Source organism: Podarcis muralis, chromosome 6 (genome assembly GCF_964188315.1).
Source record: "Podarcis muralis chromosome 6, rPodMur119.hap1.1, whole genome shotgun sequence".
NCBI classification, from domain to species: Eukaryota; Metazoa; Chordata; class Lepidosauria; order Squamata; family Lacertidae; genus Podarcis; species Podarcis muralis.
In genome coordinates, this window is record NC_135660.1 from 34,342,851 (window position 1) to 34,360,853 (window position 18,003).

The 18,003-nt window shown below is 41.7% G+C and overlaps 1 protein-coding gene and 1 long non-coding RNA gene across 4 annotated transcripts in view; both read right to left on the bottom strand.

The window, feature by feature from the left end:
* The window catches only part of ST6GAL1 (ST6 beta-galactoside alpha-2,6-sialyltransferase 1), a 71,225-nt gene that overhangs the window by 48,469 nt on the left and 4,753 nt on the right, over window positions 1-18,003 (bottom strand). The gene's annotated exons all lie outside the window — the stretch shown is intronic.
* On the bottom strand, window positions 618-17,083 carry LOC144327972 (uncharacterized). The gene is made up of 2 exons (XR_013393157.1): window positions 15,753-17,083; window positions 618-15,717 (listed from the first exon to the last, which is right to left on the bottom strand). It is a non-coding gene; the product is annotated as an uncharacterized LOC144327972 (long non-coding RNA).

An 18,003-nucleotide genomic window follows, 5' to 3' on the forward strand; every position in this document is an offset into this window, starting at 1 on the left:
TTCACCACTGGTGATCTTTGCTTCTTCCAGTACACTGGTATTAATTCGCCTGTCTTCCCAAGTGATGTGTAAAAATTTTCGGAGACACCGTTGATGGAATCTTTTGAGGAGTTGGAGATGGCGTTTATAAGTGGTCCATGTTTCACAAGCCATATAGTGCTCACTGAGATCCACCTTACATCAGGCCGTGATCCACTAGTGGTTCCCTACCACTAGTGGGTCCCATCCCACCAGTTCAAGACCAGTAATAGACACTGAACACCCACCCAATCAATCAATCAATCAATCTATCTATCTATCTATACCGCCATATCATGTTATATTATGACATCATCATGTACAATGTTAAGACATAAAACACCAATTTAAAAAATGGAAAAAAAAATACTGGATTGAAGTTAAGTGGTTTTTTGCAGTAATGTCATAAAGGAATGTGTAAAAATGGATTGTTAACAGGTGATAATCTAAAGTTATAATATATTAAGATTAAAGATTAGGATAAAAACCAAGAGGGAAAGGATTTGCTGAACCAACTAATTGAACTGGAATACAAAAAAGGGAGGTGTGAGGAGGTCTGGGGAACAAGCAAAGGAAAGATAAGATACGGAAAGATTGAATTGTTTTTAACTGTTTTTACTTTGTATTTTCTCTTTTTCTTTTTTCTTTTTGTAACATTTTGAAAACTTTAATAAATATCTTTTTTAAAAAAAAATACAAGTAACTGGCTAATCAGAAATAAAATTTTAAAAGGTCAGCAAAGTCTTGTCAGAAAAAAAAGGTCTTCAAGAGATGGCTGAAAGTCAAAAGTGAGAGTGCCTGCTGAATGTTTTGTGGAGGACTGTTCCACAGCATAGGGCTGGAGGCACTAAATGTATGACTTTTAGTTGAGGCCTCTTTAACACAGGGGACAACTAATAGGTTACAGTTTCACCAACTAAATGATATTTTTAAGACAGATAAGAACAAAGGTTTTAGTCGTGAGATATCAAGATTTCAAAAAGATTTGTTAGAAAATAATGCTAAATTATTGTTGAAAATATAGTTTGCTCTTAGAATGGCACACAAAAGATGAACAGGTCAAGTTGGGAATGATACACTGGGCAAAATATTTGGGACATAATATCCAGGTGGCAGATTGGGAAAGGTTATGGAAAACAGACGTGAAATCTACAGGATGTTATACACTGAAAGAAAACTACATGAAAATGACTCCTACTAAGTTGACAAAAATGTATAGGACAAGTACAAATATCTGCTGGAAAAGTAAAGAAAAAGAAGGTACCTTCTATCATATGTGGTGGACTTGTAAGGTAATGAAAGCTTTCTGGGAGATGATATATAATGAAATGGGGTGTGTGTGTTTAAAATAACCTTTGTTTAGAAACCAGAAGCCTTTTTATTAGGAATTACAGGTACCAATATTCCAAAGGAGCAGAAAATACTTTTCATGTATGGAACAGCCGCCGCCCGGATGTTACTAGCCCAAAGTTGGAAAGAAGACAAAGTCCCTACCAGAGAGGAATGGCAAACCAAGCTGATGGACTATGCCGAGATGGCAAAACCTACCTGAAAACTCAGAAACCAAGAGGCCAAAAACTTCATAAAAGAAATTTATAAGTTATTTAGGAGACCCCTGTAAGCAGCTGGAAACATTAGCAGGATTTTGATTTCATTTCTGGTGTTACAATTATCATAGACAATATGGATAGATATAAAAGAAAGTAGAGTATGGAAGAATATGCAGTTCTAAATGTTTAAAATGGGACCCCATGGAGTCAAAAAACAACAACACCTCTTCCATATTATCTGGGATATATGGGCACAGGAGATCCTTATGGTATCCTGGGCCCAAGATCCTTAAACGCTTACCAAATTAACTATCATGTTTTTTTTGGGGGGGGGGGTTTAAGTCCCTTGCTCCTTTATTGAGATTTTATAATACAATCAAACAAACGAACAATGACAGATTGCACAATACAAATCAGACATCAATGATATTTTAAAAAGAAAAACATATAGCAAGAAACATGTCCCCACGCAGTAAAGAAACAGAGAAAACAACAGGACATACTAGCATACCATGCAATAAAATCCACATTTGAAAATTAGTTGTATTGACAAAAGCATACTAGAGGCAATATGCTGAGAATTAAGAGACCAGACCTCTCCCAAAAGAGAACTGTGATTAAAATAGCTGTGTATAGTGGCATCTATGTTAGCTGAAACCAGGAAATTGCAACAAAGAACTCTCAGTAATCAATACCAGTTCCCAGGATTCCTACCTAAGAGTGCGAAATTAACTCTTAATGAGAGTAGTCTAAGAGGCATACGTCTTTATGACCCATGGTCTAAAGTGGAGGCAAAATGAAAAGTTCTACTAAGAAAAGAAGAATCATTTACTAACTTGGTACAGTCCTTTTATCATTGTTTACAAACTGATGCAATTATAACATAGAAAGATTTAAAGTGAACAACTTGTTCACTAGATAAACGATCTCTCTCTCTCTCTCTTTAGAAATTATTGGTTTCTCTATTGCATGCCTTTCATCTCTGTTCACCAACTTTTAAATAGAAAGATTTAAAGTGAACAACTTGTTCACTAGATAAACGATCTCTCTCTCTCTCTCTTTAGAAATTATTGGTTTCTCTATTGCATGCCTTTCATCTCTGCTCACCAACTTTTAAATAGAAAGATCCAGAGATTATTTTATTGCTTTTCATCACTGTACATTAGCTGCCACCATTTCATATCTGAATGTTCCTTCGTAAATCTATGGTGCACTAATGGAGACTTCGCCTACTTGCTACCCTCCAGAAGTTTTGAATGACGACTCTCACCAGTCCCAGTCAGCATGGTCAATGGTCAAGGATGATGGGACTTGTAGTCCCAAGTACATGAAAAGCAGCAAGTTGGGAAAAGTTGAGCTAAGGCTTAGAATACATTTACTTTGGATGTGGTTGGTCACCCAGACTCAAAAAAGGATATTGTGGAACTAGAAAAGGTACAGGATAACGAAGACCAATGGGGCTGGGGAAGTTTCCCTATAAAGTATGGGTAGGCAAACTAAGGCCCGGGGGCTGGATTCAGCCCAATCGCCTTCTAAATCCAGCCCACAGACAGTTCAGGAATCACGTGTTTTTACATGAGTAGAATGTGTCCTTTTATTTAAAATGCATCTCTGGGTTATTTGTGGGGCATAAGAATTTGTTCTCCGCGCCACCAAAAAAAATATAGTCTGGCCCCCCACAAGGTCTGAGGGACAGTGGACCAGCCCCCTGCGGAAAAAGTTTGCTGACCCCTGCTATAAAGCAAATCTTAAGAGGTTAGGTAAGAAGCTGCCTTATAAAGAGTCAAACCATTGGTCCATCTAGTTTAGTGTGTTTAGTTTAGTGACTTGCAGAGGCTCTCTAGGGTTTCAGATGGACCCTTCTTGCAGTCCTGCCTATAGATGCCATGACCTGAGCTTGGGATCATCCAGCGAATCTGATGAGCTGTATTATTTACAAAACACACAAGTAATTAAAGGGATTCATTACTACAAGATAGACCGATGGCCCTCGGCTTAGCCGGCTTTTAGATGACTAGACACGCTCATGGAAGTCACGTCGGTTAAGAGTTCTTAGCCAAAACAACTGAAAATGAAGCTTTTGTGTTCGGAGACAATTCTGCTCTGATTATCAGATGCTCAGAACAAGTAACTGGGGCTGGGTGTCTCCATCAGGCCCTGCTTATGAAGCTACCAGGGCCATCTGGCTTGCAGCCAGTGCTGGAAATGGAGAACACCTAAGGAATGAAACAAGCTCCTTAGGTTATGGATTCCCTTTCCATGGAGGCTTCCAAGACAAGAATCAACAGGCACCCACTGGCATGGTTTAGGCATAAAATACTGGTGCCTGAGGAGACAGAGTTGATCCCAGAGGTTGCCAGGACACCCGCTAGCTCTGTGATTCTACTGAGCAAGAATCAACATTTCAACAACATCTTCCGAATAAGCAAGAGCCTTGAAAATGTCTCATGAATGAAAAAGACACCCCCAATTGCTCAGTCTGTTATAACTTGCATGCTACTTGCACAGTTTACATGATCATGGCAGATCATGAATCTGTGAGTGTGAAGAAGCACTTCAGGTGATATGACAAGAAGTACCAGGCAGCATGTTCTGTCTTATTTACTTATAAAATCATTTGATCACTGCATTATTGGTTTTTAAAAGCTTTTTTCTTAATTCTGATGTTGCCGTTTATAATTGAGAGACACTTTTGGACTCTGGGTACAATCCAAAACCACTAAAATCAACTGGTGTCCAGTGTTAGTTCTACTCAGAGTAAACCTATTGAAAATCACGGGCACAACTAGCTTGGTACATTAATTTCAATGGGTCTAGCCTTAATCTAGTTCAGTTGGTTATAACCCATGATAGATGATAGGGCTGTCTGAATTTTCATCACATGAACCATGCACATTTGACTCTGCGCCGTGTGATGTCTTATTTTCAGATGAAAATTTCTAGCATGCCAGGAAGCACGACAAGTGGCTCTCACCAGCTGAGTCACCAGACAGAATGAGCAAGGGCATATGCCAAGGGTACAACTGTACACAGACAGACAACCCTCACCACAGCTATACCTAATGCAGCCGTATCATCTTCTACAACCCAATTTGTATAAAAAGAGCTTAGTTGATCTAACACTTTCTAAAACAACTTGCATATGACAACCGCAGCCTTGAGCCATGATTCTGTATTGCAACCACTCATTTCAGGAGCATTAGTTGTGATGTACAAAAGATACACAAATGAGAATACAAACAAGTACCAGCTTTCAAGTGAATGGGTTTATGAAAGTCAGAACAACTTTCTCCAAAACTAAACGAAGTTAGTCGTATTTTGGATACACAATGGATTCAACAATATCTTACATCCGGTCCGTATTACATGAAAGAGGCAACAGTTTGTGGATTGTAGGCCTGCCTCAAACCCCACTACAAGGGAGTTCATGAAAGGATATGTGTTGAAATTTCCCTTTTATCAAGTGTCTGTCTCAGAGGAATGAAGAACTGATTGTTGATTGCTTTTAACAGTAGCTTGAAAGGGACCCAGATAATGCAGTATAATAAAATGTGAAATTTTATCATGGCTACCTGGAACTCTGGCTCCAGTAAAATTGTATTGTTGCTACCATCACTTTTGTTGTTGCTGCTATTGATTTGAAGGCAAAATGTAATGCCACCTATTTAGAGACTGTCAGGCTTCCAGTCCCAGTAATCATGTTGGTTCCATGCTATGATCTGTGAAAGGGTGTGACGAGGCAAGCAGTTTAGAGCTGCTCTGTCTGTCAAGGGAACTTACTATTTCAGTACTTAATTTCTTCTCACTTTCCTTTTACACTTCAGTGAAAAGAAGCATTTGTGTCATGTTTCACCAGGCTTTCATTTTGTTCTTGTTAACGAATTATCCTGCTTTTACAAATGGAAGAGAAACAAGCCCAAATCTTATAGGTTGGTTTCGATCGTAAGAGACCCAACGTCTCTGGCCCCAGACAATTCCTTGCTGTTCAGAAATAGGTCTATTTGCGCAGAGTGGAGGGGGGGGGCAGGAGAGGGCTGTAAAGCTCCATCATTGGACTTACTGGTGAGTAATTTATAGTTGCTTGCCACAGCAGATTGAAAACTTGTATTCAGTACATAGTTCATTTTAAATCTAATTTAAGCTCCTTTTCCACTTACACTGGAACCAGGAATGAGGCTATTCTCCTGTTTATCTTGCATAAGGGAGATCAGGGTTGATACTGTGTGCTTGGACTTTTCAATTAAGCCCTTTGACAAGGCCGTTTAGTCGAAGATTCAGAAGCGAAAGAGGGGGAAGGGGGGAAAATAGGAAGTTTTGTCGTGATAGGGACAAGAGAGGATGCCCTTTTATGGATTTGCAACTGATCCAACAATAAATGTCCAGTTACCAACTGCCAGTTGTCACACTAGAACAAAATTCCCAAGTGTCACTCTTGAAATTCTGGAAGCCAAGAGAAGGCCTTGGAAGAAGAAGAAAACAAAGACCAACATAGGTGTCCTCTGAGAACCCCGCCTGAGATCACTATGGGCTTGCTGTAAAAATATAACAGCCTCACAAGCAAACCCACATATGAGAACACATTTTCGCTGCACACACCTGCCTAAGAATACCTCTGTTAATCATTTGTGGCAGATTTTTATGAATTTGTAGAGAGAGAGAAATCTAACATAGATCGTTCTTACTTGCCCCAGGTAGTCACGTCAGTGGCAACTTTACAAACCACCAAAGCTTTCCATTGTTTGCATTTCCTTATCCCAAGAAGAAATGACTGAAACAAGACCCGCTAATTATATGTTCTTTTTTGCTTTCAGCCATCTCAGACTGATTCCTAGTATTGTGTAAATATAAAGCAAGCACCCCATCTCTTGCCCAATTTCCAGAGAAATGAAGTGAGGTAAAAGGTTGTTATCAGACAACATAGGCTCTGATAACTTTGTTTTAAATAAAGGCACTTCTGAAGAACACGAAGTGATGGAAATTTCTTATTGACCTACTCTATTTGAAGAAGTTCTGTTTCTCTGTAAATAATTACAATCTGGTTATTGATGTCTGTGGCAATGTTTCTATTACCAAGTCACATATTAAGCTTTAAAACCCCTGTATTTTGTTTTAAAATACGGCTCTAATTATTTGAATTATAGCTCGTAAGTGGAGCCCTCCCTGTCGAAAGCCCTCTCATCAGATGTCAAGGAGATAAACAACTATACAACATTCAGAAAAGATCTGCAGGCAGCCTTGTATCAGGAAGTTTTTAACGTTTGATGTTTTATTATGTTTTTATATATGTTGGAGGGACGCGGGTGGTGCTGTGGGTTAAACCACAGAGCGAATGGGTCTGACTCTGTATAACAGGGGTCGGCAATGTGCAGCCCATGGACCAGATGTGTCCCACGAAGACTGTTTTATTGGCCCACAAGCCACCCCCGAACCGGGCTGCCTGCTCGGCAAGTCCCCCATGCGCTGCGCTAAACCAGCACAGCATGGCACAGGGACTTGCTGAGCGGCGCCAGAAATTGCATCTGCGCATGCACAGATATCGAAAATTGTGTCTGTGCACATCCAGATGCCGAAAATTGCTTTTGCGCAGGTGTGATTTTCAGCATCTGGGCATGTGCAGAAGTAATTTCCAGCGCCGCACTGTGCCAGTCCAGCCCACAGACAATCTCTATGGGAGTGATCAGGCCCATGGCTGGTAAACCTTGCCCACCCCTGCTGTATAAGGTAGCTTATTATATTCCTAAACAATGTGACCCTGTGCACACCTCAAAATTTGGTGTGGGAGGGTGGGGGGAAATCAGATGTGGGTTAGAATTTATTGTCCTTGCCTAAGATTGGGAGCACCAGGTTCAAATCCCTATTCAGCTGCAAGCCTCACTGGATGGCTTAGGGCCATTGGATCACATACCGTTTGGGGCTGCTGAGAATAAAATAGAGAACACGCACAATGATTCAAGCCCATTAAGAGGAAAGGCAGCGTATAAACCTTATGAATAAAAAGAAACACATATAGTATCTCTACAAGAACCATATTTTTAAAAGATTCCCTATTTAAAATGAATTAAAGCTGAAGATCTCGCTCCATTAACTAACCCTTAAAAGTGGTTTTAAGATATATATATATATATTTAAAATGTATCCAGTTTTCTCGGAGGGGTAATTTATGTAGAAAACATCTGCCCTGCCCCTTTCAATGCATTTGTATCACTCGCAGCGGCTGGTGTTGATTCAAAACTAAACAATCCTATAAAATCAGTAAAGCAGCATAAAAACAGGGCAAGGTTGGGCAGATTTAAAGGTCCTAAAATGAGGATCTGCCATATAAAATCTATCCACCTGACAAAAGAAATGCTTGCTAGAACAGGAAAGTTCAAACATCTTTTAAAAATAGGAAGAGAGGGGGCTAAATGGATCTCACAGAGCAAGGTGTTTCACAAACCTTTCTGTGTTCCTTGGATGAAGGGAAGTATATAAATTTAATAAAACAAACAATTAAACCAACCAACCAACCAACCAACAAACAAACTCTGGTTCAGTCATTGAGAAGACTCTCAATGCCTGGGTTTTTTTGTCCCTAACAACAGTGATTCCATAATCACAAAGTTCTTTATTAGATTTCATAGGCTTAAAGAGAGACAGAGGATAGAGATAGATAGAGAAGCCTGAAACAACTTGATAAAACTTGGCACAGCATATTCCTAACAATACCAGGAGTCTACAAGGTAAAAAAAAACCTTGAAGGCAGCTCTTAAGCAGTACTGAAGTCATAACCAGTACTACTAAAAGGTAAAGGGACCCCCAACCATTAGGTCCAGTCGTGACCGACTCTGGGGTTGCGGCGCTCATCTCGCTTTAATGGCCGAGGGAGCCGGTGTACAGCTTCCGGGTCATGTGGCCACCATGACTAAGCCACTTCTGGCAAACCAGAGCAGCGCACGGAAACGCCGTTTACCTTCCCGCCGGGGCGGTACCTATTTATCTACTTGCACTTTGATGTGCTTTCGAATTGCTAGGTTGGCAGGAGCAGGGACCGAGCAACGGGAGCTCACCCCGTTGCGGGGATTCGAACCGCCGACCTTCCGATTGGCAATTCCTAGGCTCTGTGGTTTAACCCACAGCGCCACCCGCATCCCTACCAGTACTACTACCATGGGCACTGATGGAGAATATGCACCAGTACTACTATCGTTACTTAATTGATGCATATTCTCCATCAGTGCCCATGGTACTTTAAATAATATTTCTCTGCCTCAAAGAGCATGCCAACGTAAAGTTTGACATTGAACAAAGGCACAGGTTAAAAGGAAACAATGGTGACAAGGAAATGAATGTGCAGAAATTCATTTGCACATACTTAAGGGGTTTTCCTGCAACATGAGATTCTAGTGTATCCCACACAGTAGTTTTACAAATTCCTTTGCTATTTAAAATTTTTTTGGCTCTTAGAACTGAAGCTAGTTGTGAGCGTTTTCTTGTGAGAGGGGCTATCATGAAGATCACACATGTAACATTAGGCTGAAAACCCTGTCATTACTGAAACTCTGTCTTTTTCATTTACTGTACGGATTATAAGATCAAACACTCCAAAAGTAATCAAAGGTTTTCTTCGTTTAGTTGTACTTAAAGATGTCTTCTGCCCCATGTCTTGAATGTTGTTTAAAGCCTTCAAGGAAATAATTTGGTTCCTACCATCGGTACAGACCTCCCCTAAAAAATAAATTTTAAAAATCTTAGGTAAAACCCAGCCAAAATTAAACAAACAGAATTAAACAATTTCTCTCTGAAATTGCTTGGACTGAAAAATGCTTAACTTTGGCAGGATCATTCCCACTATTTATTTTGTGTGTCTAAGCATGTAACAGTCCTTTTTTTATATATATAAAAAGAAAACCTTTCCCCATCATATTTGGGGAATGTATCCCAATAATTCCTCTTCCCAAAACAAGGCAAAGCCAGACAAAAGGGCAAATGACCAATGTTTGTAAAATAATAATAATAATAATAATAATAATAATAATAATAATAATAATTCAACCTGCATATTGAAAAACAGCCTCTCAGAAAAAAATATAATTGCTCAGGTAAAAAATCATCAGCCGCCCAAGCACAACAAGAATCAATTGGGCACATTTCCCAAATAAGATTATTTAGAAAACCTTTCCCAAGGAATCAGAACTAATCAGAATATCTTTGGAAAAAAGCTTAATGGTTGAAATGGATCTATAATATGCTGGTTTGTAGTATTATTGTCCTATTTATATTGTGTTCATAATCTCTTTTTATGCATTGTGTGGTGTATATTTTCGTATTTGTGGACCTTTTTGCTGATGTGCTTGATACATAGGGATACTTGTTGCCTATTGCACTGTATCCATGGGAAATAATTAAAGAATCAGATAGGAGAATTTAATGCAAGGATGGGGAACCTGTGATGGATGGTCCATTTGTGTTAGAACTACATGTCCCAACATTCCTAATCACCGGGCCATGCTAGCTGCGGCTGAGGGGAGTCCAACAGCATATTTGTGTACAGAAGAGAGCTCTCACACACTCGGTTTATGGAGAACCAGTTTGAAGCAAACTTCAAATTTTAAAAACAGTCCACTGAAGTGGAGAAAAATTGAAGTGGGGTTTATGAACACATGTTTAAATGTTTAATTGGGTGTTCTGTGTGCTTCCTTTTGCTCATAGGGAGAAGGCAAAATAGAAACCTAAATAGCAACAATTCAACTGAATCAATTTGCAAGCTCCTAATGTAACATCCCATTACAATGTTGTAATTAGTACCGCAGTTAATCAAGTAGGCAAAGCGAACATGGATCTTCATTTAAGCAAAGAAATGCTAGGCTTTTCAAAGTCTGCACTTTCCCTGTTCCTCTTTTCATTATACATTCCAATGCTCATTTCAAGAGGCTTCTTCGCTAACCAAAAAAATGTAGAAAGGTAAGAAAGCAAACCTAGGTAGCCAAGTAACAGCGTACAGTACACAAAAACCCTTTCTCTATGAGAGTGAGGAAATGGTAATTAATAACGCGGCCATAAATAAAGCTATAGCATGAACTTTGCAGTATCCTTTTAGTCATTTTTGGCAACCATTTTCAGGATTTATTGTCATATTTTAAAAGTACTGCACACTTTGCCCCAGGCATAACGTATAATCCAGGCCACAAACAGATTTTTCTGAGAGCAGCAGGACAACCACTAGAAGCACTAATCCTGCACATCCTCCCTGTTCCCTGCAACTTGACTGATCTTCCACTTCCTTGGGTGTCACCTGCAGCCACTCCACAGCCTAAGATGAACAACTTCATTAAAGAAAGTTCAAGCACCAACGAGTTAGAGGACACCATCCCTCTAAGCCTTCCTTATTGTGAGATCAGAGCATTGTGGGAATACACATAACAGGTAACTCACAACTTGTGTATGGGGTACACTTTGGGGATTGCATGTAAAGACAAGATCGTGTATAGTCAAAACAACCCTGGAACCGCTTCCATGTAAACATACCTACTTTTCTGAAACTGGTGCACCAGGTAGGCTTGAGCCGCCACGCAAAATGAAGAGATTTTAAGCTCTCTGTCCCCCTGAGATCTTAAGAGAGCCTCCCAGAGCCTGGTAAGCAGTGAAAGAGCTTTTAAGCTCTCTGCCTTGCACACATTTAATTTGTGCGCCAGCCGCCAAGCACCTAAATTAAGGTGAGTTTAATTTAAATGCACCTAAGTTGCAAGTTACCTGCACGCTTATCACCACCTACCAAATGGGACACGAAAGCCAATGCTATCATTAATGTCAGGTATCAGTACAGAACCGACTCTGTCCATTCAAACAAGAAGCCAGCTTTTTCATTATGCACCCCTGCTTCCTCACAAGTCCGAGCTCAACGTATTTCTTAAAAATAAGCAATTAATTCAAACTGAAAATTAAGCTGAAGCGTGTCGAATTAGAATTCTCATTACATTGCAAAGAGGTCGTTTTGAGCAGGGATGTGCTAGACCTTACCATTAGGCAATGTGAGGCAGGCAGCCTTAGGAGTCATATCTAGGAGGACCATTAAAGGGCAGCACATCATTGATTAACTGGCTTACAAGCAGAAGCTACAACAAAAAGCTGTGTTCACACCATTTGCCTGAACACGAAAATGCAAAATTCATAGATAGAGGGCAAGGCAGTGCAAGCCCTGACTTAAACATCCCAGTTTGCACTCTGCTGCCCGCTTGCCAACCTTTCCCCCATGTTGAGTGGGGAAAGACTGCAGGAGGCTTGGACCCTGCACACAGGCAACCCTGAAAAAGCAGGATCCCCATTTGCATGGAGGGTTCGTACAAGCCCACTACAAAATTGTTGTTGTTGTTGTTGTTTAGTCGTGTCCGACTCTTCGTGACCCCATGGACCAGAGCATGCCAGGCACTCCTGTCTTCTACTGCCTCCCACAGTTTGGTCAAACTCATGCTGGTAGCTTCAAGAACACGGTCCAACCATCTCGTCCTCTGTCGTCCCCTTCTCCTTGTGCCCTCCATCTTTCCCAACATCAGGGTCTTTTCCAGGGAGTCTTCTCTTCTCATGAGGTGGCCAAAGTATTGGAGCCTCAGCTTCAGGATCTGTCCTTCCAGTGAGCACTCAGGGCTCATTGCCTTAAGAATGGATAGGTTTGATCTCGCAGTCCATGGGACTCTCAAGAGTCTCCTCCAGCACCATAATTCAAAAGCATCAATTCTTCGGCGATCAGCCTTCTTTATGGTCCAGCTCTCACTTCCATACATCACTACTGGGAAAACCATTAGCCTTAACTATACAGACCTTTGTTGGCAAGGTGATGCCTCTGCTTTTTAAGATGCTGTCTAGGTTTGTCACTGCTTTTCTCCCAAGAAGCAGGCGTCTTTTAATTTCGTGGCTGCTGCCACCATCTGCAGTGATCATGGAGCCCAAGAAAGTAAAATCTCTCACTGCCTCCATTTCTTCCCCTTCTATTTGCCAGGAGGTGATGGGACCACTACAACATAGGGAAGGTCAAATAATGAGCAGGAGGACCCACAAGCACAGAGTGTGGTAGTGGGGCTTACAGGCACATTCCTGCCTTCATCCCATCCTCCAGTCCACAAATTTGGCTTCAGGTGTTCAAGCAAGTGCTGCTGTTCAGGATTTCAGCAACTCCATTTCAAAGTCCCTTCCAACAGTCAGTCAGCATTCCACAGTCACGGAGCATGCTCAGTGGGCTGTGGGGGTGGGTCCCTCCTGAGGATTTCCCCCCTAATACTTTTCGTCTTCTTTTTGTATTTCTTCAAACCTTGGGAATCTTCCATGCCTGCAACAGCACTCAAAGCCTTAACTTCTGAAATAGAGAATATTATATATTTATTGGTGGCAGCAGATGGTGGTGGCAGCAGATCTCTTAACAGGAAATTATCTGTATACTCATGAGATTATGATTTCCAGGATTCGCTGAGATAAGCCAAAGCAGTTAAAATAGCAGCTGATTTAAGTTTGCAGTGTAAATCTGTCAATTTTTGGCATTTTCTTTTGGGGAGTGCCTTTATGGTAGCGTGATTCATTAGGCATTATGGCAGCTCTTAAGGGACTGAAAGGCAGCCTAAATGTGTGAAAATAAATCAATAAAAGCAAGATATAGGGACTAGCAATGGCTGTGGGAACACAGTCTGTTGCCCCATGACCTACAAAGAGCCTTGTGGCACCTTAAAGACTAAAAATAAAAAGATTTATTGTGGAACAAGCTTTTGCAGAAGAGAGCTCCTTTTGTCCAATCCTGTACCTGATGATATGGACACAACCATAAAAGTTCATGCCACAATAAATCTGTTAGTTGATAACGTGCCACACAACTCTTTGGTGGGTTGTTGTTTTTACTGACAAGACCTTCCTGCTATGAAATGGCCTCCATTTGCTTCTACAGAATCCTTCCCCTACACGGTCATCTGTCAGAGAGACATCCATTCTGGTAGCAATAATAGTAAGCGAAGACAATAAATATTTTGGTCGGCTCTGAATCTATCTAGTGCAGATCAGTTTCGATGGGTGGTTTTTGCTTCTAATCAGGACCGGCCCTGCCATTGGGCAACGCAAACAAGAGGCTCAGTTCAGGTGGCAGGTTCAGAGCTACTACCGAAGGAAAGCAAATTCTGTTTTTACGATCATGGGGGATGTTCTGCTAAACATGCCAAAATGTCTTGGGCCACCTCTGTTAGCAAACATGTATGGGGGGGGGGGGGGGGACAGGACCTGAAAGGAATAGCAGGGGGTAGTGCTAGCCCAGAGCAAGGAAACAAGGTGTTCCCTTGTACTAACAGTGGGAGCACAGCATGCAGTTTGATGCTCTGTTCCGACTAATGGGAACTCAGCTGAGATTTAAATCCAGATACATACATTTGCTCAAATGGTCCCATCACACATTGCTAAGGTGAATTTGGCAACATTCCTTAAAAAGTAATATCCCAACCCCACAGGCAACTGAAACGCCACAAAGTAGCAAGGAAATTTTCAGGTTCTCCAGCTTTCTCAAAATTTTGTCACATTCTGGGTTGGTTGTGATAAAGGAACTGCTTTACAGTGGATTTTCCCCCAACACACCACTATGGACCAACACGGATGCCTATGCTTTCTTTGGCAGCGATATGTTGGTACAAAAGCTTAGAATATCATAAGAATGCTTTCATGCATTAAAATACATTTACAAATTTCTAATCTAGACATTAATTATATTAATACAGTGGGGGGACATAAGTGCTGAATGGATCATTTTGGCATTTAGTAATAAATACTGCAGTGTTGGAAAGACACACTTAAAAAAAAAAGAGTACTGCTGGGGTTGATGACAGTGGTGAAGAACGAAGCCTGCTTGCAGGTTTGGCTGAAATCCTATACAAAGAACAAATTCCAAAGTGATCTATTCAGCGATTTAGGTAGCACACCTGTCACTAGATAATAGGTTGCGAAGTCAGCAGAAATCAGATCCATTTGCAATGAACCACCATTTTAGTGACAATAGTATCCCCAGAAAACCTGTAATGAAAAAGATATAAAACATAATGATTCGTAATGTCCTTTTGGTTAATTATTCTTTGAAGGACTTCAGCCCACAGAAGTTGCTTAGAATTAATCTACAAGAGAACTGCTTAGACCAACATCAACACGAAATCTGCCTTCATAATCGGGATGACTAAGGAGCTGGTGATTTGAAAACTGATAGCTCTGACCTAGGGCTGTACAATAGTTTATGTTACAAACCTATGTCAGGATGAAGGAGAGAGCAAGAGCTGTATCAGCTTTTCTGTATGCGCTAGTCAGGTGCAGGGCAGGGGAAAAATACAGAATTACGGTAAGCTCATCGGAAGGTGCCTCTGCAGTCACAGAAACCAAATTAGCTCACAGACCACCAGTTTCCACAGCGTGCAAGGAAACTTCCTCATTTGGGTTTCTTCACTAATGGAAATGAGGTAAACAGGTTGGATAGGAGCACAGAAGCCCAAACTTTTACCACAGGAAGGAGCAAAACACCAAACTCTAGACACGCCATGCTTTGTGTTTACCACAGACAAAGCCATTCTATTCTTCTTCATGCAATCCACACAGCACCAGGACGGGAGAGACCCTGCTTTCATGCTGCCAGTCCCACAACCATCCACAAGCAACCATAAACTTCTGCAACAGGGAACTCACGGAAGCTCCTCCCATAATTTGGAAGAACACCACAAAACAATGCAATGCAAGGGTGTGTGGGGAGGGGGAGCTCAGACAAGCTGCATCTGCTGAAATTCCCTCTTCAGCACAGGTGTTAAAGCTGCTGGAGCCAAGCCCTGTTTTACATCTGGCCACTCTACCTGCAGCCCATTTCTGACCCCATCTATTGCCTTTCTGATCCTGGCCTGCCTGCGCCAGGTCCCAGCTGCAGCTGAATAAGGCATTAAGAAGGAACTATATAACAACACAATCTATTTTATACAGTGCTGGGTTTGGTCATTTTACTGATGTTTCAGTCTGTACAGTATGGCATAGTTCTTCCTTTACAGTTTGCATAAAATTCTAGAATTGGACAGGACCACGAGTCTTCTAGTCCTGAAAAGTGGGAATCTTCAACGCATTGAAGTCCTACTGTCAGAACTCTGTTGGCATTATAGGACATTACTAGTGATTAAGGATGCTATAGGAAAATAAAACGGCGATAGAAGCAATCACCTTCATTCTAGCTTCTCTGAAAGGAATGTAAAACAGAGCCAATATTGATAGTGGATCCATTTTCTGTTGGTATTAGTATTTAGAATCAGATAATAACAACAGCAGCAGCAGCAAAGAAGTGCCACGTGAATTAACAGACAGGAGTGAAAATGTGATAGCCCAGCAGAAATGAAAAGCAGGATTTCTAACCCGGGGGATTTGATAGGGGTTGCGGGGAGACAATTACTGCTAAAAATTTCACTTTTCCACTTTTTTTATACTTCTGCAAATATAAAATGAAGACATCACGACGTGCGATCAAGCCTTGACAATGCTGCTTTCTTAAAATTAAGTAGAAGAATTTTCAGGATGAAGCCAACAATGGCTTCCACCAAATATAACTTTCTATTCAGAATACTATTCGGAGTTCATGTCTTAGATCTGTGAACTAGGGCTGGAGTTTTTTGCAATAAAAAAAGCTACACACCATACATTTAAAGTGTAAAGTTAGGGCTTTTTTTTCCAGCCGGAACTCACTCGAACTCAGTTTCGGCATCTCTCAGGTGACCACCATAGTCATTCTAAGAGAACGAGGGAGGCATTTGTAGTGAGTTTCAGCACCTCTTTCTCTAGAAAAATAGCACACACAGAAGTTTCACTTTGGTTTACTATGGATTAATCAATCTGGAAAACCGAATATCTTAAGATTCTGTACTCATAGCTGCTGGTGCAATTTAGGACCACACTCAACCAAAAAGTGCAAGCTTAGAGGTGCAAAAAACCTCCACCCTTATTGTGAATGCAAAAGACGGTCAAAAGTGTGTTGACTATATATGTGGTATTCTTTTTATTTTGGTTCCAATTCCCATGTACAAGATACCTGCCCATAGCATCCTTTCTAAATAAACCAATACTATACTTGTGCATTCTGAACTCAAGTACAACGTTCTCATAGGAAATAACTCTGTGATTCCTGGTAATCGGTCCCAAGGCAGAGAGAGCGGGGCAGTTGTCAAGCTGAGCTGAAGCGAGTGTCGTGCTGAGCTTAGCCACTACATTTTTGTACACTTAATGTACTGTATGCAGTGAGCTAAGGTGCCCAAAAGCAAATGTCTGTAGCCTCATTTTCAAGGTTTGACATGTTGTTGGGATACTTACAAAATGAGCTTTAAAGCATTTTTCTTTTTCAATTTCCACTTCAATGTCATTTGCACTAGATGAAAGTACTGTACACCTTGGTAACAATGCAAAGTTGCAGGACTACCTGGCAGGGGAGCAACTGGGGCAGTTTTGCTTAACATTTTCATAAAAGGAAAAAAAACGGTATTTTACAGTGTAAGATGACACAAAAACCCAACTGTCAGGGGCTCAGGAGCAGAGGCACAGGGGAGAGAGGAAATGGAGAGCGAAGGGGAAGAATCTGAGGGCAGCGGAGGGGAGAATGACAGTGACCCGAGAGATTCCATGAGCCTCTCCAGCGAATCAGAAGATTCCCAGGAAGGGGCGCCGATGGTCAGGGCAAGGGGGGTCCCGGGGGGGGACACCAGAATCAAGGGGCCAGCGGGGACTCCCAAAGCAGCAGCTGGAGATCAGGACCAGCTTCCCCACCAGAGCGTAGTGGGGGGAAGAGTCCCATGTGTCAGGGCCAGCGTCTCCTCCAGCAGGGAGGGAAGAGGAGTCAGGGCTGACCATGCCTCTATCGGAGAGTGGGGGAACGGAGGGGAGGTCAGACCCAGCTAGCCTCCCCGAAGGGGGAAGCAGTGACAGGAGCAGTGTAACAGTCAGGAGGAAGGTGGCCGGCTGGGCGCGCGCACCAAGTTCGAATGTACAGGCACGCGGGACAGCAGAAAACCCGGATTGGGAACCAGGTCCTAAAGCCCGCCGGAGGCAGGGGGAAGACTCAGGGGACTCAGCGTCAGAAGAGTCTAGGAAGGGCAAGACCCCAGCGGACAGGCGGACCCAGAGGAGGAAAGAGCAAAGGAAGAGGTGGAGCAAGGCTAGAGTCTTAAACTGGTGTCTGGGGGGGAGGAGACTCAGACGGAGCTTCGGCGGTCTAGAGTTTGAGACGTAGAGCTGCGCGCCGCGGATGTAAAAGCTAAACTGAGCTTCAATAAAGACTGTTTTATATAACAACGAACTGGGGTTGGTCCTTTGTGAGCTGGGACCTAGGGCAGCTCTGACACCAACATATAATTGTAACATATTTGGAGCTTTTCCTGACAATGAAGTAAATATTTTACACAGTTGTGTGTTAAACAGGATATGTGATAGC